Source organism: Dromaius novaehollandiae, chromosome 2 (genome assembly GCF_036370855.1).
Source record: "Dromaius novaehollandiae isolate bDroNov1 chromosome 2, bDroNov1.hap1, whole genome shotgun sequence".
NCBI classification, from domain to species: domain Eukaryota; kingdom Metazoa; phylum Chordata; class Aves; order Casuariiformes; family Dromaiidae; genus Dromaius; species Dromaius novaehollandiae.
This window is the reverse complement of record NC_088099.1, coordinates 77,455,969-77,478,165: the sequence shown is the minus strand read 5'-3', so window position 1 is coordinate 77,478,165 and position 22,197 is coordinate 77,455,969. Positions and strand designations below refer to the sequence as shown.

General features: G+C 38.7%; 1 long non-coding RNA gene across 9 annotated transcripts in view; it reads left to right on the top strand.

Annotated features, from left to right (window-relative positions):
- Positions 1-22,197, top strand: part of LOC112988245 (uncharacterized) — a 51,613-nt gene that overhangs the window by 16,503 nt on the left and 12,913 nt on the right. For 7 of the 9 annotated variants that reach the window (XR_003260482.2, XR_010387749.1, XR_010387748.1 and 4 more), the window contains 4 exons: positions 4,426-5,195; positions 6,963-7,076; positions 12,371-12,436; positions 17,501-17,716. This is a non-coding gene — a long non-coding RNA (uncharacterized LOC112988245). The remainder of the gene's footprint in view (positions 1-4,425; positions 5,196-6,962; positions 7,077-12,370; positions 12,437-17,500; positions 17,717-22,197) is intronic. The other 2 variants (XR_010387752.1, XR_010387751.1) reach the window with 2 other exon arrangements.

The window sequence follows — 22,197 nt, the reverse complement described above, 5'->3', positions numbered from 1 at the left end:
TCTGTAAACATTCAAGAGCTGTCCACTTTACTGACACTGATATTTTCAGGAAGAGAATTTTTACAAAATGAATTTCTAAGCAAAGAATGTTTGTGACACATGACAGACCAGGGATCTGAAACAAAGTGACTTGACCTAGCCAACTAATTATAGAGTGAAGGAAATTAATTTCAGTTTAGGATAGCTGTAAATTAATCCATATAATAAGAAATGAATTAGTCAATGTTGAAGAAGTCTAAATAATTAATAATAGAGGAATAAGTGAAATCTGGTCATAGATACCCCATGAGGAGAAGGAAGATAAAGTGTTTGATGTAAATTATTTGCTCAGCTTTACCATTTTGATAAAACATTTTGTTACTAAGAGCAAAACCAAGTGAAACAGAAATGACTGCATGGTTAATGAGTCAGACATAAACGATACTGTACTTATTGGAGTAGCTGATTGTGAAAGATACACCAGAAATGGCAAAATGTGTGCACACAGCAGACCAAATGAAACCATGTGGCGACATTTATATTATGAGAGATAACTTCTAAGCAAAATTACTAAAGGTAAGTCAAAAACTGTACAATACTGTAGATAATACAAAACTTAAGGCTAAAACAAGACAAACGTAAGAATATTATATGTAGCCAGAAAGTTTTTCTGTATATGATTTGCATGTACACATCCCCCCAGAATTTCCTACAAGTCTAATAGATTATTTAAATTTAGAAACTACTAGTACAAATTGTTTTCTTTGAAAATGTCATGAAGCCACTGGGTTCCTTGGTCCTTGATAATGGAATTAAACAGTGGTCTGGGTTATTATGACCAAGCTTCTGTAAAAATTTAATGAATCTGAGAAAACCTTTGGTCATGAGCTGAGTTTGTGATGAAACCCAAAGGCATGAGTTGCACATAGTGCTAGAGCTGATTTGTTAAGCACATCTGATACATGTCCTCAGTGAAGTAGCTTCAAAGCTAAGTAGTTGGGAAAAAGGAACAAGATACAGAGTAGAGACTCAGTGAAGCAAAGGAGAATAGACATTCAGGCGGGGAAGTGGAAAGGAACAGAGATAAAGGGAGAACTGACAACAGTATTAGAGGCAAGTTAGAAAAATCTTTGTCAATAACATCTGAATTTGGTGCCTAGGCAAACAAATGGAACTTTCAAACTATTTAAGTGCTGATTTTGAGACAAAAATGAATTTTTTTAGCATGAGAATAAATATATTTCCATGTGGTTTGTGATAATTGGTCTAGTTTCACAGTACAACCTCTTCCCTGAGGATGACAAATTCAGTGTGAGTGGGATCCCTACCAAGAACCCTTTCTTCCTTCCCTCTAACACTCTGGTTAACCTGGACTGGCTTTATCTATACAAAGAAACCAGGCTGCTGAGTCTTCTTTTAACAAGTCCACATGAATTTTTATCTTTTAGATGCAACACAGGTCACTGAGATCCCTCATTATCACACTGTATCAGCAACATGTTGGAGCAAATTTTGAGAGCAGAAAGGTCTTGAGTTTGGAGGGAAGAAATTAATTTCAGCCCTGCTCATTTCAAGTCATGTCCCAGCTTTTCAGAACATCTTATCTTTTCTTTTTTCTTAATTTTCCTGCTTTTTGTTTGATTCTATTGGGTGTATTGAAATCTTCTCAGCTGGCCCACTTCTTCTCTTTTATGTTGAGCAATGTAACACTAATAATACATCTTTGTTTCTTAATATCTGCTGAGAAGTAGGGAATTAAATGTTATTTTTATAAATATAATATGCTGCTCAGACAACATCCCTGATATTTTCTTGCCTTAATTTGCAGAGTTAATGTAAGGAATTTGTAAGGGGGAAAATAAAAAACACAGCTGAGAATGAAACAATGGTAAAATCAAGGGGCCGTGCTGATTATATCAGCCAGCTGAGATTCTGAGATTTTTTGAGTTGGCTTAAAAGCCATATTATTGCAAAAAGGAGCCATCCCACATTCCTCTGATCCTGTGTGTTCCTTTGCATTAGCCCAGGTAATAACAGAGGTGCATGGTGAGTTGAATCAGCTTTTCACTAAGAAGAGCTGAGACAACTAGACTAGACTACACACTTAACCTTTAGCCAACTACATTAGGTAAAAAGGATTTCTGTCCCAAACAGTAATCTTGTGCTTTTCTGAACTGTTAAAGATCAGCCATATACCAAAAATGATAGCATTTCCATGACAAGTGAAAGGATTAAGATTTGTGAAGTCATCTAAATTTCAAATTTGTTTGGAATTAAATGTACCGTAACAATAAAGTTATTGTTAATCTTCCAGTGAGCACTCCCGTTTTGCTTCATAGCCTAGTAGCCACCAGAAAAGTCATTTGAAAACTTACTGTATTATTATTCATGATATATACAAGGAAAATAGAGAAGAAATGCCACAATAATCATTTAAGCATACTCAGTCTTACCACAGAAAGCAAGATCAAACTAATTAAATCTGTATTATCACTTTCTGCACAAACAACACATTTTTCTAATGTACTTTAAATACAAGTTTCATTAAGTAAAGGCCTGACTGTGCCTACATATTTATGTATGCATGAGAGGGGAGGGATGGAGAGGAGATATGAGGAGTCATTCTGTCCCCTGGGACTTGTTGCAAAACCCCTATTAGCTCCAACAGGCATTGGGACAGGGACTTTCATGCCTTTGCGCAGTGTCTATGTATAAACATGCTGGAGTATTAGCACTGCTGTTGCTGTTATTTCCTAAAAGACGTCTGGTGAGATGGGATAGGTGTGAGGTAATGAGCAGTTTGGCACACAGCATTCTTGTATGTTCTGCTCTGAATCTCCAGGAGACATATTGGCTCAGCTGATCAGATTCCTTTAATAACAGAGCTCCCATGTCTACACATGCTGCTACTTCTTTGCTCTATAGCCAATGATGGTCATGGCTTGAGGCCACGGTCTAACAGCAAGTTCCCACGAGAGTGGGGTTTTTTTAATCTCAGTCCAGGGTTGCTTAAGTAGAGGAAGATTTAATGCATTTCCTGGTGTCTCTAGCTTTCCTGTATACTTCTCACAGTGGTTCAGAAGTCAGCATTTGCTAGAAGTCATCAGTAAGCATGTGATGAAACTGCTGCATCTCAGGTGCAACAGTTACCAGGTAAATTGACAGAACTGTGATGAAAAATGCCAGCTTGCTGAGCTTGAAACATTGCCTTCAAAGGATGTCACTTTCCATTAATATTTGCCAAATGATAGCCAGGAATCTTACAATCTTGACCATTTCCTCATGAGTTTGCCTAAGTGTTTGGGTCATTGAAAGCTGCACCTGTGCACAGTGCTAAAGCACTGTGTGATATCTGGCACATCAGACCTGCCAGATACATCTTATTTGTATTCAGTTAGGTGATTAGATGACTGGGTTACCCAGATGAACAACAGTGACTAAGTTCCAAAGAGTGTAATAGGTGACAGGATGGTTGACACAGAGCTGAGGAAATACCTCGAAATATTGTTACCAAGTACTTGGTCAGAATGGTTTGCTGGCTCATTGCTCCTTTCATGTTTATTTTCCTTCAATGTTCTTTTGAGACAGTCATTGGTAGCAGTTATTGAGAACAGTATATTTAAAGGAAGGTGAAAAGTTAATTTCTAATAGAGAGTGCCCTGAATTCAAGAGATATTTGCGTCCAGTCAGAAAAGAGAATTAATAATGTGTGATTTATAAGTCTAATAAATTGGATCTCAATGAGCTGCTTACATGACCAAAGTTATCCAGGGTATGATGCAACAGATTTCATAGAAAGGGTAATTTTTCAAAAACCTGCAGGTGGTTTCTAGATAATTTGGAAGCAGAATTTGGCAGTTAACACTGACATGTATTTGCTATAAACAGCTTTCTCATTTATTGACAAATTTCCTCTCCCCACACTATGCAATAATAGTGGCAATGCAGAGAAAGTGTCATTTACATTAGCTGTGTCCTTGATACAATTCTGTAGTTCAGGGCAGGCTGTACGAGGCTAAAAATTCAAATCTTTATTATTACAAAATACCAGTCCTTGCTATAGGAGTTGATGATTCAATGAGAATTATGATTATAATCAATGTATAAAAGGCATTTTGCACCCCTTATAAGTGCTGCCAAGAAACTATTTACTAGCTAAAGAATTAAATCTTTGTTTGTAAGCTCTTTCTTGTTCACAATAGAAAAAGTGTGTGACTTGGTTCACGAGCAGTTATCAGTCTGGCTATTTTACTAAAAGTGAAAAAAATAGGCCTTCATACAGAAGGACTTGTGATATTCAAAACAATTATTTTTATTACACACACACACACACACACACACACATATGCATATATATGCATATATACATATACATACATCTGTATCTTTTTAAACCAGAGTTTTAACTGCACTGAAGCTACTGATTCCTTTTTTCCTTTATTGCAGGTTAAAACTATTGTGATATGCCGTATGACATGCCCTCATGCTGGATATTCATTCATCGGTGGCACAAGCCGCTCGGAAAAGATAGAACAGATGAACTGGGTCATTTTACTTGCCACCTTCCACTTTGTAAGAACAATAGGAATCCCCTGAAACTACCTGACCATTTTTCTCCAAGAGATAAAGGCAAGTAAAAATGACACACCAGATGTTTCATCTTTTCAGAGGACAGTACCCTAAGAAAGAGACATTTCGCACAAAAATACTCAACTTACATTATCAGGAGAAATATTCTGAGTTGGTACCAACTGTGCATTGTTGTCTTTATTTACTGCTTTCTCTAAATATGTAAATAGGTAAGAAAATTCAGCATCCATATTCTTTTAGTTTTAGGAATTCTGGGCAACTTTGTGTAGAAACTATTGGACCAAAAACCGAAATCCTTTAAAAAGAGTATCTCAAAGTAAATTCTTTTTAGCCCAAATCACTATTGAACCGTTCAATTTGTTATCAGTTGATATCATGAAAAACATAAGATCCATGAAAGAAATAGGAATAGGCGTCAATGAAGATAATGCGGATCCTGAAGACAGCATCAAGGGCCGGGTTGTGGTAGAGGACACCTTAGTGGCTGTTACTTTTCATAATATCTGCTAGTAGCTATATATTTCTAACTAGATGGAATATCCTGGTTTACCTTGGGTGGCTGTAAGTTTAGAGCAACTCATCTGAGAAGAGGACATGGATTCCTGAATGTCATTCTTCATATTGAGGTAAGAGGCTCATGGCATACAGGATTCCTCTTATAATCTTCCACTGAACCAGATCCTTCTCTGGGATAATTTTATTTGATTTGGGAATGGAACGCAACAAATGCACATCATGACCTAGGCATAAATGTAACTCACTTTGGTCCTATCTAAACAGTTATGCTTGATAGGAAAAACTCTTATATCAGGAATCCAAACCTACAGAGCCTAGCCCAGCTGTAAAACAGTAACTGAAACAGTAATGAAAACAGTAATTTGATGAGTGAAATATACTTGCCCTACGTCAGGTTATGATATGCGCCTTATAAGGAGGAAGGTAACTTATTGTAAAATATCCATACCAGGTGTTTGAGCAAGTGAGTGAGAATGTGCATTGTGTATCCTGCTAAGAACAAAATGTGGTGAGAAAGGGTAATGTGAAGTTATTTCTCAGTCCAGTAAAATGAGGGATGTTATAAGGCTGCTTTTTATTTTAAGATATCTTTCTGCTTGGGTCAGGTCCTATGTCAAGTCAGTGAGAATTCTCCATTTAACTTCAAGAGGACCAGGATTAGGGCAGCCACAGTGGAGTCTTAATAAATGTGAATCTTATTAGAAATAATCTCTTTTATAACAAGTGCCAAGATGTGCAAAGCTCCAGGCTACATTGCCTTAGAACACTGACTGAAATGGCAGAAGAGATTACCATCCCCAATAATGAATTTCTTTAGTTACTCTTTGCAAAGGGGGTGATACCAAAACTTTAGTGAGAAACAAAATTAATCCTTGAATTCAAATACACTGGAAGGCTTAAAACATATTTTAAAAATTATTTTCTGGTCACCACTGTTATTTCCTGAATCAGCCTAGGAAATACTAGCTGTTTTTTTCCTCTTATTTTTCTTAATCATTGAGTTTTGGGAAAAGGATTGCTAGCACACTAGGAGAAGATCTGCTTATCTATGAGAGAGAATGGCATAGGCATCAGGAATGAAAGCTTCTACACACTATCAACCCTGTTTCTCACCCCACTAACTAGAGATATGGTGACAAAAGAGGGGTGTGGGGGGGATCTGATCACTAAGGACCTTATCTTCCGTGATCCGTATCCTCATCTTCTCTTGGCTTACTAAGCAATTAAGCTGCCATGACCCATAGTATGCTTTAATCTTCCTGCTGACCTCAAAAGATACATATCTATAAAAGTGGATGCTAGGACTGTAATGGGGTCCAAGAGTGGTAAGCTGGATATGAGTTATGAGCTGGAGACTACTCACTCATTCAATCTTATACCTACCATGCGAGATGCTGTAGGGTCAAAATGATTGCCTGTGTATATGGCTTTTCAGATTAATGGTATCCATCCCCAATAAAGTGGCTAGCTGCTGGAATTTAAAAGGCCATTTTATGCAAACTTTTCCTGGCAGATAAAATAGCAAGAACTGAGCCCACAAAACATCACTGCCCAGCGGGCTTCCAATAGTCATGTCTTGGGCACTAAAAGTAGGCTTGGTTCCTTTCTAAAGAATGGGTGGCCAGCTGTGAGACAGATTTTCATTAGGGAAGAATAATACAGAATTTTTGTAGTCAAGTGTAAAAATTCATATGATTTAATTTTTAACAAGAGGGCAAGTGACTCAATTCAGCTTAATCAAGAATGACCCTAATTTTTTAGCACAAAATGTTGAATTAATTCATATTGGACTCTTTATGGTTTTAATTTAATTTAATTTCTTTAATTTAATTTAAAATTTCTTTTTCTGAATTTCTGTATTTTCTGTTCTAATTTAGCAATGGAAGCAAATATTGTGATACTTTCCCTCTACTCAGCCCTGGTGAAACACACCTGGAGGACTGTGTCCAGTTCTGGGCTTCCAAGTATAAGAGAGAGAAAGAGCTACTGAAGTGAGTCCAGTGAAGGGCTACTAAAATGATTAAGGAACTGGAGCATCACTTATATGAGGAAAGGCTGAGAGAGCTGGAACTGTTCAGCCTGGAGAAGAGAAGGCTGAGGGCAGACCTTATCAATGTGTATAAACATCTGAAGGGAGGGTGTAAAGAGGAAGAGGGTGTAAAGAGCCAGACTCCTTCCAGGGTGCCCAGTGATAGGATGAGAGGCAGTGGGCACAAACTGAAACATGGGAAGTTCTGTCTGAGCAAAAGGAAAAATGTTTTCACTGTGAGGGTGAGAGACCACTGGAAGAGGCTGCCCAGCGAGTTTGTGGAGTCTCCATCCTTGGAGATACTCAAAAGCCTTCTGGCCAGTTCTGGGCAACCTGCTCTGGGTGACCCTGCTTGGTGGGGGCGCAGGGCAGTTGGACTAGATGATCTCTGGAGGTCCCTTCCAACCTTGACTATTCTGCGATTCTGTGAAATATGGATTCAAAGTTCCTAATCTATTGAAAGTCTGGTTAGAATAAGCAAGAATCTATTTCATTTACCTTCTCATGTGAAAATGTTTTGAGAGTTTCTTTCTCCAGTTTCTTCCATGCTCCTGTTAAATATAACAGTGCTTCTCTTGTCTGAGCCTGAAAAATGATCAGGTAAAACTCATAACTGAAATCAGAGGCAACCAGTAAATCTATGGAAAAAATATTTTTGTCTCTTTTACTCCCGTTCATGAAAAAATCTAAAAAGATTGTATGTATCCAAAAAGCATGAGCCCAAATCAAACATCAGATCCAAACACCTTGTGCTTTGGTGAATTTTGTATAGTTATTCTCATCCAAATTCTGTACATTGCCCCTTTTTCTGTCATGTCCCCAAATGGTCTCCTCAACCTAAGGACTGCTACACGGAGAGCCAGAGCAGGGAAGATCAGAACAGGTTCTACTCCTAAAGTGTGGGTTAAGCCCATAATACCACATTTGTGGAGAATGGCTGGAGCTCAGTACCAGAAGTCTTGCACCTGCTGTTCCAAGTACTGTAACATAAAAGGAAAGCAACACAGGATGATGCAATTAAAAGGCCTGATTGTGCTTGGCTGTGAGGCAGGTTTCCATTAGCACAGAACAATCCATACGTGGCTGACCACAGAAGACCATGATAGTGAAAGGAATCCCTGGATGGTCCACAGCTGCCATTCAGGTTCCTGTATGGGCTTTGCCTCATAAATGAGACACTCTAAGAAATCCTGACTCTGGATCCTGCTGTTCCCAAGAAGGGTGAGGGCCTGGGAACATCAGACATTCAAGGGTCGTTCCTGGGGATCTCTTCTGCACAAACATCCATACAAACACTCAGTATTATGTTACTGAGAAGGAAAAAGACATGGCAATGAAGTGAAGTAGTTAGCCATTCTTCAAGCAGAGAATCATTTCAGAAGACAGTGAACACTATGAGAGGGTCAGTAAAACTCTAGCTGTAGTATCTACACAATACTTACCAAAAAGAGTGCAGGCAGTAACACCTATTTTTTAAAACCTATTGGTTTTCATGTAGCTTCTAAGACTGTTACCAGACCTGTTTGGAAAATTAGTCTGAAAAATCCAAAATAATTCATTAGGTGAAAGAATGACACTCTGTGATTCTGATATTGCTAGTCTTAGCGGACTTGATCTGGTACTATCTGCCAACAAATAGTGCTAGAGAATGAATATCATCAAACAGACTAGAACATTGGTTTGTAAACATAGAAATCTCAAATGGGAGTTAAAGTATGATGAATTGTCAAAATCTGGAGAAGGAGGTACTTGCTGAGATGAATAAAAGAGAGATTTCAGCAAGAGCCAGTGCTAGAAGTTATTAGTCCAGTCAAATATGCAGTATCTCCCTCTCATACAGTCAGCAAAACACCAAGCTTAATTCCAGCTCAGCAGAGGCATACCTAATCTTGACCAGTTTTACACATCATGACATCATGAGTCATAAATACTAAGGAAAAGAGGAACAAAAGGTTATAAAGTGGCTATGAGTATTAGCCAGATCCTAATAAATAATCAGCTTAGCCAGACTGCAATAAATAACAATTTTTAATGAAAGCTATATGGTCTGCACAATCATCCTTTAGTATTACCAACTAGCAAGTTTCTTCATAGGTCACCCTATACAGTGAACAATGAGAAAGTGGAAGCAAGCAGACATGATTAAGAATTTTATTTAGCAGGAACATTTTAGCAAACTGTCATGTGGATAAGAGTGAGTACTCCTTTGTGAGCAAAAGATCCCCATGCTTGAGATGAATTTAGGAGATGGGACCTGTAAGCTGCCCTTGATGGAATTCTCAGCTCCTCTTGCTGAGGTACTGTGGAAAGAGAGAAGATGAAAGAGCTAAGCTCTGTACACCAGGAAATCTCAGGGATGGAAACAAGCAGGTGGAGACAACTGTAGAGAGCACTGGGACTTCTGTGAGCCTCTCTGCTCCATTCAGTGCTCTCCCCACACTCTGGCTCTGCCTGCTATCCATTGCGCTTAGCCTCTCCAAGCTGGATAAGAGAAGGCCAGGTTGTCCAAAACATGCATAGAGAATCCCAGACAGGAACACAGATTCAGAATGAATTACATTTTAAGTGCACCTCCATTCTGCTATGAAGAAAAAGAGGCTGCTTTGACTCCTTTCTGCTTTGTTCATCCCTGAATCCTCATGGCCCTGGAAAGATCAATTTGCCTTTCCACATACACACAGGAAGAATTCAACAATGAGGAAGGGTCATGAAGAAACTAGTGGAAGTGCCAGAGCCAGTGTATGAACAGACACTTACATAAATTCCCATGCTGACCAGACAAATATCTGAGTTCCACAGTACATACTCTGTTTTGATAAATGTCCCTGTATCATCATTGTGGTGTTTATTTCTGCTCATTCTGAATGTGAATGAGAAATGTGCATAAATAAAGGCAAATACAGGACTGCCTTGATCTAACTTTATTTTGCTAATTGAAAATTGCATTGGCAGTTCTTATGGCTGTTTAATGTATAGAGCACTGTGAAGAATCTGGAGACTCCAGAAATTTTTGTGGGTGGTTGATTTGTATGTTACAATATGATTTGATAAATGGGCTATATTTTATCCCACTGATACCTTATCTCAGTCCTGTCTTTTCAAAACCTTCTAATTTGTATATGCAAATATGTAAACTATATAGGATCAAGTTTTCTTACTTTCACAACTTGTGCGGGAGAAAGAAGTTAGCCTCTAAACATGACAAGTTTATTTGTTCATTTATTTATTTTTAAATTCTAATTAGAGAAAGGAAAAGGGTGGCAAGAGTCTTTAGTGATTCACATTTTAACAGCCAGGTTATAATTTATTAATTCCCAACTTATAAAATTTTCATAACCTCTTTCCACTGGAGTCCAAGAGCGACTCAAATTTATTTATTGTTTCTACATAGGGTGTCATTAAATATTTGTTATCTCCTAAAGTTTGTTAGGAAATGGGATTATTTTCCACATGAAATCACACCAATGCTAATGGGAAAAGCATTAAACATTGACCCAGCAAATTAAACTGTAAAATATGAGGTTCGTTGCTATTATTATATATAGGCACATTTTCTGTACTCCTTATTGAAACTATCTTAATCAAACTCATTGTATTTTAGTCTGTGTTTTAAAATAATTATTCCAGAATAAAAACACATAATAGAGGGAACAAGTTCCTCTTGCATATGTTCAGTTTAACTTCTTTTAAGGAATTTTTCAATTGGTCTGTTTTGACATATAAATAGATCACCTACCAAGAAAAAAAAAACACTGAGAGTTGTTTGTGCTTTTCTTAAAGCTTCCTAAGATGCTGTTTCTATTATCTTTTCTAACAAATACAAAGAAGCATCTCTGCATATATAAATTTCATGTAAAGTATATTGCTGCAATTTCTGTGTTTCTAACTCTTTGTATTTTATTGTTATTGTTTCATTAAAAGGGACAAAACTCTGCCCCACAGGGGGGCTGAGTGTTCTCTGTCTCCAGTGATTACTCTTACCTGGAGCATATCTGGGGAAATACTCCTTATGTGCTTTCTTTACAGTTCTCCCCTCAACGATTTGTCACCATGGACCCCACCCTAATTCATATGATATTGGTCACATCTGTCACAGGATACAGAGCACTGAAATATACTTAACTTTAAAAAAATTAAAAAAAATCAAAAATGCTGAGGAAATGTATTTTTTGTGTGATCAGCTGTAACCTAAAGGTGGAATGGAAAGGTTTCCCAAGGAAAAGGGTTGGTCTATAATTTGGTTAGATGGTCTCATTGATGCTGTCTTGTTAATTCAACCCTTCAGTACACAACAGCTGAATAAGGGTTTTGTTTGACTCTGTGTAAGATCAAAAGCTTTCTAATTATTTCAGCAGCTTGATGTTTGTATAAAGTGTTAAGACTATTTTTGCCTATTAGCTGAAAAATTATATCTATGGTAACAAGAAGAACTTGTGGAGTTATTGGCTGCAAATATGATAAGAAAATCTAGCACAGAAGGAGTTCAGGACTTAGATGACTTTTAAAGGAAATTTCAGGCTTCCACTGCAACCATTCAGACTGACCTTTCTGTGTTGCTTGCTTTCTCTACAAACTACTGCGAAGGTGAAATATTCCCAAAAGTCTGCCAAGCAAGAAGACATTAGCAATGATGTAGTACGTTGTTCCTACATGAGAGACATATCTGCTTGTAACATGCAGAACTGAGTAAAGCATGGTATAGTGAAGAATATTGCTCTTTTAAAACAGGCATAATTTAATCTGTGCGGTGTTACGAATAGCTGGAGAAGTGACATAACACTCTCAGCTTGTGAACCACTCACTACAGTGAAAAAAAAGGCTGCTCGGTTGATTAAAGTCCAGGAAGCCAGGAGGCTGGAGGGGCAATGCTTAGATGACACTGACTTTGTAAAAATCTAGATTACTTTAGAACTTGCCAGAGTATCCAGGCATTGGGTCAGGTATCATACATGGATCACAGAGGAAACTGTCAGGTATGTCACTGCTAAACCAGAAGATATGGAGGGGAGAGCAGCCCTTTTAGAAGATATATCTAAAAACTCTACAGTCTCACACAGAATACCTGATTTCTCTTTGCAGGCAGAGCCTCCATTTAAAAAGAACATGAAAAATGGAAGAGCAGGGTTTTTAAAGTCAGAAACAGTATAGAAAAGAGAAACCTGATACATAGTTAAGATATATAAAGAAGAAACAAAGAATCTCAGGAGTGAACTCAAAGCAGCACCCAAATTCCACTTTTTTTCCATTCATATGCAGGAAAGACAAGAAGTAAGAAGTAAAGAGCAATGTGGTACCCAGAAAAAGAAGTCTCACAGGGACAAGGTGAGTTTTTATATTCTGCAACTAGAGGTGAGAATCCTCTTACCTAACGTTGTCTACAAGGTAGGTGTCTAGGTAAGTGGGCTTCCTCTGTCCTTCCTTTAGTGTCAGTGGAGATAGAGTCAATGCAGAAACTGGAGGGCAGAGCATGATTCATCTGGCTAAACATAGATATTTACCTTACGATGAGAGGAAACATGCCCATGGGTTCTCCTGATTAGTTCTCAGCTGGTTTCAAAGGGAGTCTGAGGACTGGCTCAGGTTGTTTTTGTTTGCAGATATCACAGGTCACTTGTAAAATTAGACTACACATTCCATGCTGCTATTGATTTAAGAAATTCGGTGAGTAGTGAAGGGTTAAAGTCTTTATCCTCTGCCTTTCCAATAAAAAATTAAACTTAACAACAGTGAAAAAGTTATGCACTAAGTACAACCCTTAGTTATTTTGTCTTACGAACTGCAGAGAAAATGACTGCAAAATACAGATCCACCTGGTTATTAGTCCTACTTCCTTTGGAAACAAGAAACTTCTTCCGCATACCAATGACTGATCACAGGATATAAAAGATTGACCTTACATTTAAAGATCTTACCTTACATTTAAAGAAAGCAAAGCCAAGAGATGGACTTTATGCCTCATGGTGTATCTCTGCTCGTGAGGAATGGTCCACAGGCTAAGAAATACCACCAGTCTTCCTGATACTTACCACACACTACACTTGGCAAATTGATTAGCCACTGTGCATCTGGCCTCTTTTTACTAAAGTAACAACATACATTTGGAAATGAGCTCTGCCTTAACTGTTCAGACCATGATATTGGCCAGCACCGCTTTGCTCTCCCTGGTGTTGATATGTCTGATCATTTTTTCATTCATTCATAATTCTACAGATGCACAGACATCTCACTTCTAAATCTGTGAGTGAACCGGCTGCACTCTAACATTGTTGAAAATTTATTTGTATCTTTAGAGTGTCACTCCCAGTGCTTTTTTACCAAATGCTTTCTAGACTTGCTACTTTGCTACGTTAATGTCGTGTCTTCTTAAAAGTAGGTCATGAGGCTTTCCCACCATTGCTTCAAACTGATTATTTTGCAAGCCAGACCTTTAATTGTGACAATGTGGAGAGTTCATTATGCATTATGTGTCAGATTCACAAATTCTCTCCATGTGTATTCACCAAGCTGCCAACTCCATTCCAGAAGTATAGTTCCTTCCCCTTTGCTATCTCCCTGTGGGGCTGAGATTCCAGGACACATCACACAAAATCAAGATCAGAAGGCAATTGAAAATAGACTGTCCTCTATCTAAATACGGACATCCTAAACAATGAACTGGATCCCATAAAGAAGGAATTGCTCCTAGAGATGGAGTACCTTGGCCACAAAGTCTGCTAGAGGGCTTACTAAAGAATAGCCACCCAAGAGAGTGAAGAGAACAGGAATTCCCTGTTCAATGTTTAGTTCATCATTTCATGATCAGGAGGATCTGTGCGGGACCCTAATGGGGGCAATGGGGAGTCCTGTCTTTCTGATACTTTGACACCATTGACACCATGCCCAATTCCCAAAGAGAGCCAGCATTCATAATGTTTTTGGAGTTTTGTAAGTCAACAAAAACTGGTAAGTTCTTTTGTATTTTTCTGGTAAGTAAATGACTATGTTATGTTCAGAAACTTTACACAAAGGCTGTATGTACCCACCCATAGCAATGATGGCCTAAATGTTGAAGAGATAGGTGAAAACTGAATGTTAATCTTTTCAGTGGAAATACTGATATAAGAAAAGACTGAATAATCTGAAACCTGGGCTAAGCAGTCACACAATGAGGTCTCAGAAGCAGCTGTTAGAGAGTAGATAGAGGAAGCAAACTGGGGCACTTGCCTGGATTCTGCCCAAATCCCGTAAAAATTCAAGTGAAAGGAAGGATCCAATGGCTGGATCCTCACACAGCAGGCTGGTGAGCATCCAAGTGGTGAACCTTGGCCAGATTCCGTCACATGGGCATATTTTCACACTGTACTCATAACTGGTGGTTTTATAATCCTCTCGTCTTTGTGGGGCAAGCTCCAGGAAAACCCTTTGGAATTTTGCCATATGCATTTGCTGTAGTTACATGAGTAAATTCTGGCCTAAACACTTGCAGCCAGGGCATAAATGATTCTCCAAATAGAAGAGCAAAATATATTCTACTCTTCCTTGAAAACCTGAGATATAAAAATAATTTGCACTCTGATTTTGAGTAAAATGTGTCCAGAGAAACTATGTCATCTCCATCTTTGGAGGTTTTCAGAACTCAACTCAATGAAGGCCTGAGCGACCAGTGCTAGCTCTGAAGCTAGCCCTGTTCAGAGCAGGGGTTTGGACTAGACACCTGCAAATGTTCCTTCTAATCTGATCTTTTCTATGATTTTATGACCCAGTAAAAATATCAGTTACTAGTAGCTCTCCTCTTGCTGAGAATAAGGCTCCTTGTTGTAGTATATATTTTCTATTAAAGCCATTTTAACTCTTGTAAAGTCTGATATAATGAGACATGCTATATGTGCTGCATTGCCCAGACAGTCCCAGTCTTGGAGCATGTATAGAAGATCCATACATCTGCATTTGTCTAAGATATTGAAAAGTGCATGAATACCTGCCCTGCAAATAGCACTTCCAGTATTGACAGCAGCAACTTGACAAGGTATGAAAATACAACACACGGATAGTCTGGATCTTAAGAAATCTTTCCCAGAAAGGAACCTTTTACCAAGAAGTGGTTTGAAATGATATCGGGTCAGTGATCAGACAGGCCTGCCAAGACATGCTTTGCTTGGTGACAGAAGCTCCATGTGGGTCACATGGCATGCTGGCTCACACCACCTCTTTCTGTCAATCACTTAGCGGTTCTTGGACAACAGGCACAGAGTGTACAGGAGGGATGCACAGAGGTTAAAAAAAAAATCTCTTGTAAAAATAACTTCGGAGACTCCTTACACCAAAGGTGGAAATAGCTGAGAAAATACCTTCCATACTGGTTCAGTGGGGTCTACATTGCAGGAAGGGACTTCTTTTTGTGCATGCTCTAGGTTTTCAGGTTGCATTTCAACTGGGTTATTCCAAGCTCCCTGAAGTTGTAACTGCTTTCCCAGAGCCACTGTATATTTACTAGCAATATAACAAGGTGATCAAATCAGCCTTTTAATACTCACAATAAGCAAGGTAAGAAACAAGCATTGTAATTTGTTTAATACTAGAGATAAACAACAGACATGGAGGAATTGGTTGTATGTTGTGTCACAGTCAGATGAAAAGAAAGACAGATAGTGAAGTCCTGGAAGGGAGAAAGGAACAGGATCAAAATATAAGAAGCATTAATAAGAAAGGAGATGCAGCGTCTTGAACAATTTACATTAGTGCATTAATCAGATTTGAATAATAGCACTAGCTGGTGAAATTCAGATCCTAATCTAAATAGGAATCAGGTGTCAACTTTGAATATGATGTAGACAGGCTTTCTAACTCAGCCTCTTGGTCCCCAGGAGAAACACTGGAATTTTTAAAAACCTTACATAAGAGGAGATGAGATGTGTGTATGAGTGTGGGGGGTATCAGGGCAGAAGGAACAGAAATATTTTTGTGAGACTTACAAGGAAGAATATTGTGGATAAGAGGAGTATTTTCCCTTCTTTTTAACCTCAGAATAAATTAGGGAGAGTATTACTGGATAAGAATTTTACCAGAGAAGCTGAAGAATGCTTCCCTAAGCCCCAAATTTTTCTGTAGTTTCAGAAATGTGTCAAAGTGCCAGGGTATCTGATTATTTAGCCCTTGCTTTGGCATCATAAAATAAGAACAAGTGCCATGAAGCATGGAGAAGATTCAGAGTGAAAAAGCTGCTGGGGTTTGATAGTGTTTTGGATCTCAGAGAAATCTAAAAATACCAAATACGGCCGGCACATGGGCAGTGCGTTAGCAAGCAGAACATCTGGGAGAATGCTCAGATATTCCTCTTTTATGCTGCTTGTTACTCTACCAGAAAGCAGTAAGGTGCAAATGAAAACTTACCTGATTTTGGTAGTGCTTCTAAGTCCAGGTACACAGACATTAAAACCAGTAATGGCAGAAATTAATATATGCTGGTTTACAGTCCTCATTTATCCTAGCCTTAAAGAATACACACGTGTGCTATGCTACATCTCTCTCTGGTTTTCTGGATGAATCATGCTCACGGTGGAGGGATAGGTACATTCAAAATATGTATATAGATATTTTCCTTATGGTGTTAGACCTTTGCAAATTCAAAATGAACTTCACATAATGAGGTAGAAATAGTAATCATGTCACTCATCATTCAAAGACACCACATTTGTTGATATAGTGCATGCCTTAGATATAGTGATGTCAATACAAAAAGATCCCCTATAACTCAAAAGTGGCAAACCCAGGTCCGTAATAAATAAGCAAGTTTTGCTATAGAAGAAGTTTTGCTAAAGTCTTCAGTGAGATCAGGATTTCACTCAAAATCATCCAGTTTTTGCTCATTGATTACATGATCTTCTTAAATAAAACTGTTTAAAGGAGTAACTACAATTGTGTGTCTCTGGGTGTCATGCATGCTTGGCAGAGGGGGGTGAAACAGTAAAGAATCTGCATAAAGCTGTTTTCCATGTCTTAGACAAACAGCACAGTCTTTGAAACTTCTGGATCAAACAATACCTTTACCAGATATGTAAGTATTAGAATGTATATGTTATAAGCTTATGTCAGTTAAACAGGAATAGGATTGTGCCAAGACCGAACAGTGACAGGGGACAAACAGTGTAAAATGGCAGCAGTCAAGGCCTGAATCTGATCTAGGTGGCCTGGAAGACATCCAAAAATGAAAAAAAAGTTTCTTTTGCCTGTGCTTTTTTAATGCATCTTTCAAACTGCTCAGCCACACTACTAAGTTTTAAAAAAATATATCAGTACAGGCTCTATAGTAAACAATGCAACAGTGCAATTTAAAAAAGAAAAACATGGATGTTCTAAGCTAACTGAGTTGATCTTTTCTTTGGATGGCATTTTTCTCTGCATCTTCAGGTGGACAGTCAGTGTTACCTCATGGATAATATACCGTTACAGAAATAATGCTCAGAAGACAGCCCAGCACAAAATGCCTCCAGGTTCTCGCTGTGTAGAGTTGTAAATAAACACAGTTCTATGGAGAAGGCTAACCAAAAAATATACTCTATGCTCTGTGAATAGCTACTGATTTCAACAAAGAAATGGCTGAAAATTTCAGGGAATGGAGACAAGGTAAGACCATTTAGCAGGATCTTGTTTATCAAGGGCTTCCATGTGTCTGAAAGGTACTGTAAAAATGCCATTAACCTGTAAGGTGAAAATAAACCATATTAGACAAAACCGTATCACCAAATATTGTCCTCCATAGACTAACTTGACAAGACTTTCCTCGAATTAGAGAGAAATCCCTGAATTACGGAAAATTCATATACTACAGGTATAATTTTATATCTTACATTCCACATTCATGTCTTCCACATGCTTCCAACCCAGGAAAACCCTGGTCATCCTTTTCCAGTGATGGATGCTCTGCCATTGCAGGCTGACCTACTTACACTGTCATTGAGAGACAGAGGCAGGAGGCAAAGAGATAGAAATATCCCTTTCCATGCAACAGGACAAAATTTATATTTGAAGAAAATACATGTGCATATTTTTATGTACACTAATCAGAATCAATGGGAAATTTGCACAAACTCTGTGAGCATTATTTAGGTAAATATGTTCATTAGAACATGATACCTCACAAACGCATTCTTGAAATTCAGTTCCTTCTGTCTCCTTCCCTGTTCATTCTTGCACTCATTCTTATCATTCTCTCATTCCATTTCTACACCTAGCGCTCTTCCTTTTCAGCTCACAGACTTTATGACCATCTCATTCTGCAAAATAAAATAACATTTTATAGTAAACAACACAGAGTTTAAGAACTTTTGGGGCATTCAATGGCCAACAGGATCCTTTAACGCATATACCTACACTGATATGTATACCCCCCGGTTATTTTCTGTGTAAGTTAACAGCAAATGTCAGTCATATCCTCCACTCAATCTGTATGAGTATCAGTTAAAGCAGGATTTGAAGTATCATGCCATTACAATACTTTTTAAAAATATTGCCTGTACTGAAGTTTTTCATTTAAAGTCTCCATTTGCTTCTTGCTTTACAGTTAGGTTTCTCTTTTCCTCTAGAAAGAAGTCCTTTCATATGATTTCAAAATGTTCAAAATGTCCTAGAATTCAGATTCATTTCTTTTACTCTTTGCTTGAACAGCCATTGACAGCCTAACACTCATAGACTAAATGGTATAATCAAAGTTTATAGAAAGGCCCATCAAATGTCTCTCAGTTTTTGCATTCACCATTTTACACTATGTGCTCCAGTCTGATATTTAACAGGCATTCTCTGCACAAACTGTGGTGATGCCACTAGCCATCCATAGCCTTGCTAGCCACCTACCACAGAATTAGTATATAAGTATACAGGAGAAATAGGGTCAAAAAAAAAAGGGGGGGGGGGCTACACCATATCTCAAAGAAAAGATCTGGTATGAGGGAGTTAAAATGGTTCCTTGCACTGAAGGTATTCAAATGCTTCATCTCTGTCATCTACACAGGGCATAGAAGGCCAGGGGGCCCCAACTACAGCCAAGGGATAGCACTGTGACAGCCTGTCCCTGTACAAGAAAGGAATTACCTTGGCATTCTCAATTCCCCTTGAAACTGGGGAAATCAAGTATTTTATAAGGTCAGTTCAGGGTCACACAAAGGTTGAGATAAGGAGACAGGTGCCCTGTGTAGTTGTGCAAGCTAGTATACCTAATCCAACGGCAAGGGACACCACTGGTTGTACACACTCCCTGGCTCATAAGAGTTTCCCTGCAGACTTAGACCAATCTTTATAATGACTTTAATAACCTAAATCCAGCTGGGATGGACTTTCCAGTGGTACCTGCTACAGATAACAGTCATTGTGCACCACAGCCACCAGCAGGTATTGAACTCAGACTTCGTGAATCACAAACACTGAATTCCTCTGGCCATCGAAAATGAGGAGGTTCTGTAAAGCTGCTAGGACAAGCCACACAGGACACAGCATGTTATGTAGCAGACAGCAAGTACTGCATACTTATACACAGAATGGCCTGTCTGAAAAGGCAGTTATAGTCCAGCGTATGTGCTACATTTTGCTTTCCCAGTCATCTTCCGTGAATATTAAAATAGAAATAAACAACCTTTTTCTTCCGTACTCCTCTGCCCCCAGTAAACATACCAAAGTGAGATCAATGCGAAACTAAGCAATAAATGATATGGAATGTCTTTAGAGGGATCAGGTGTTCTGAGTCCAGATCATCTTTAAAATCTCTACAAGGAGAGTTATGAACAGGCTGCAAAAGCTGAAGAATGGCCAGATCACAGGGTTTGTAATTAGAGCAAGTACATGGTGCTTCCTGGCTGGGGAAAAAAAAAAAAAAAAAAAAAAAAAAGGAGAGAGAGAGCAGCTGTCTCAGCAATGTTAGAGTCTGAGAGGACTCCCAAAGAAATCAGATACTCCTCTGCAGAGAAAGTGAGTACCATCCATCCATCAGGCGGGTATGTGTCACAGCTAATTGAAGAGAAACGGCTTCTAGAAAGTTAAGCTTCCTCTGAAACCTCAGCATCTCTATTAATAAGGGAGAATGAAAAGAAGGCTAGAAAATAACATAGAAATACAAGCAGCAGTCACCTGAGGCTGCACACGATTAAGTTCACTGAAGCACATTACATGCCTCTACAAGGAGAAAAATTCAAAGAAATACTTTACTGGATTTGCTAATGGTAAAAACAAACCAGTGCAGGTTCCATATCTATGTGTAACAGTTTCATGAGTCAGTCAATTATTTGGGACCTGATTCTGATTTTACATCGGTTTTATGTTATTGTAACTCTATTTATATTGGTGTAAGTTTCAACGGAGTAATTGCACACATCCATCAATTTAAACAGACAGATGTTCCCAAGCTTTTATTTAAGCTCTCAGAAAAAAATAGAAAAAGAACTCTGAAAAACTAAGAGTTACCAAATTTTATCATGCACTGTGCAAATATTATTTGGCTGTTGCAAAGCATTATCTCTTACAAAACTGTCCAAAACAGTCAGTAAAGGAGCCTAGGTGCCAACGATAAGTAATATAGCACTAGATGCTAACCTGAGAGGTCTCGCAGACCAGGAAGTTCCCACAACTGGGGCTTTTCTCACCCTGCTCTGCAGTTAGCAGTATGCCTCATATCTATTCTGTACAGCAGATCCCCTTCTCTCTCACTCCAAGACCTCATGTGCCACATGAAGCTGGTCACTGCTATATCAGTGGCTATTCCTTAGAGATGGGAGGTATGAAATGTAACTTCCCCTGGAATGGTCCAGCTGAGGCCCATTGTTACCAGAAGTCAATGAGTATTTTGGCAGAGAGAATCAAAGATCTTTTTTCTCCCATCATCCACTCTTTCTCTCAATGTTCACTCAAGTTTCACCACCATTACAAGCTATGGCTCAGAGATGTCCTTCACTACTAAGTGGATCTTGTGATGTGCTGATAACTGCATCCACCCCGTGGAATCCCAGAACAGGAGAGAGGCAGCAGAGGTACCCTGAACTGGTTCGGGGAGTTTGCTTAGAGGTAAAACACAGGGGCCTAGCCCTCTTTATCCAGGAGCTACAAAGATGGAAAAACCCTCTTATTTACTGTGGAGAACTTTTATTGTGTCTGTGTTTCCATAATCTTCTAAACTAAATAAGTATTATCTGAAGGTGAAACAGAAAGAGCTGCTTTCTGAATTAAGCTGAGTCTAATTTGAAGTGATTTGAAAACCAGGTATTGGCAAAGCAAACTAACAAAATTCTGTGCCTGCAGGACAAAATGCTTTTATTTCTCCTCGGTAGGGAAACAGAGTTCCATGCACTATTATGTCTCTTTCTTCCTCTTGCAGTCAGGAGAACAAGTAAAGTTACACCATCAGGCAAATGTTATTCTTGCTTTGCCTTGGAATATGTACCACATCCTGGGCAAATGAAATTGGTATAATTCTGTGACAGTCAGATAGCAATTAATCTGTACTCCCTCCACAGCTAGATCCAATGCGGCTTCCATCTGTCCACCCTAAAATACACGGCAGGCTGGGATCTGGGGCCATATAAGCAGTCCTCTGCATTCCTTCTTGCACAGGAGGTAAAACTATGTGTCTTTGTACAGCATAGAAGCTGAATTGGCTATTGTAACCCAGCCCTGACATTCTTGATGCTGGGAAAGGAGGATTTTGTCTGCAAGACTATGCTAAAGGGCTTGGCACTCTTTCTACTTTTGTTGCATAATACATCTGTTCAGAAGCCGGTGCAGGGTCACAAACTGGGCCTGAAGGCAGAAAACTGGCCAGAACTATGACTGTCTTAGACAGTAGATGTTGTACATACAAACTGTCATACCTGAAACACAAACAATAACAAACTAAAACACCAGTACCCAAACATATAATAAACCTTAATGGCAATTTATATCATCCCTAAATCTTTCCAGACCCTGAAATTAAAGATTTACAACCAAATAAAACTACTGTAACTCCACAAGAGGCAATCAGCATGGCAGTCTCAGGTCCAGGAATTGCTTCATCTCCCTGAATGGAAAAGGTAGGCATTTCACCAAAGCCTCCTCTGTAGCTTGCAAGGACAGCGCACAGTAAC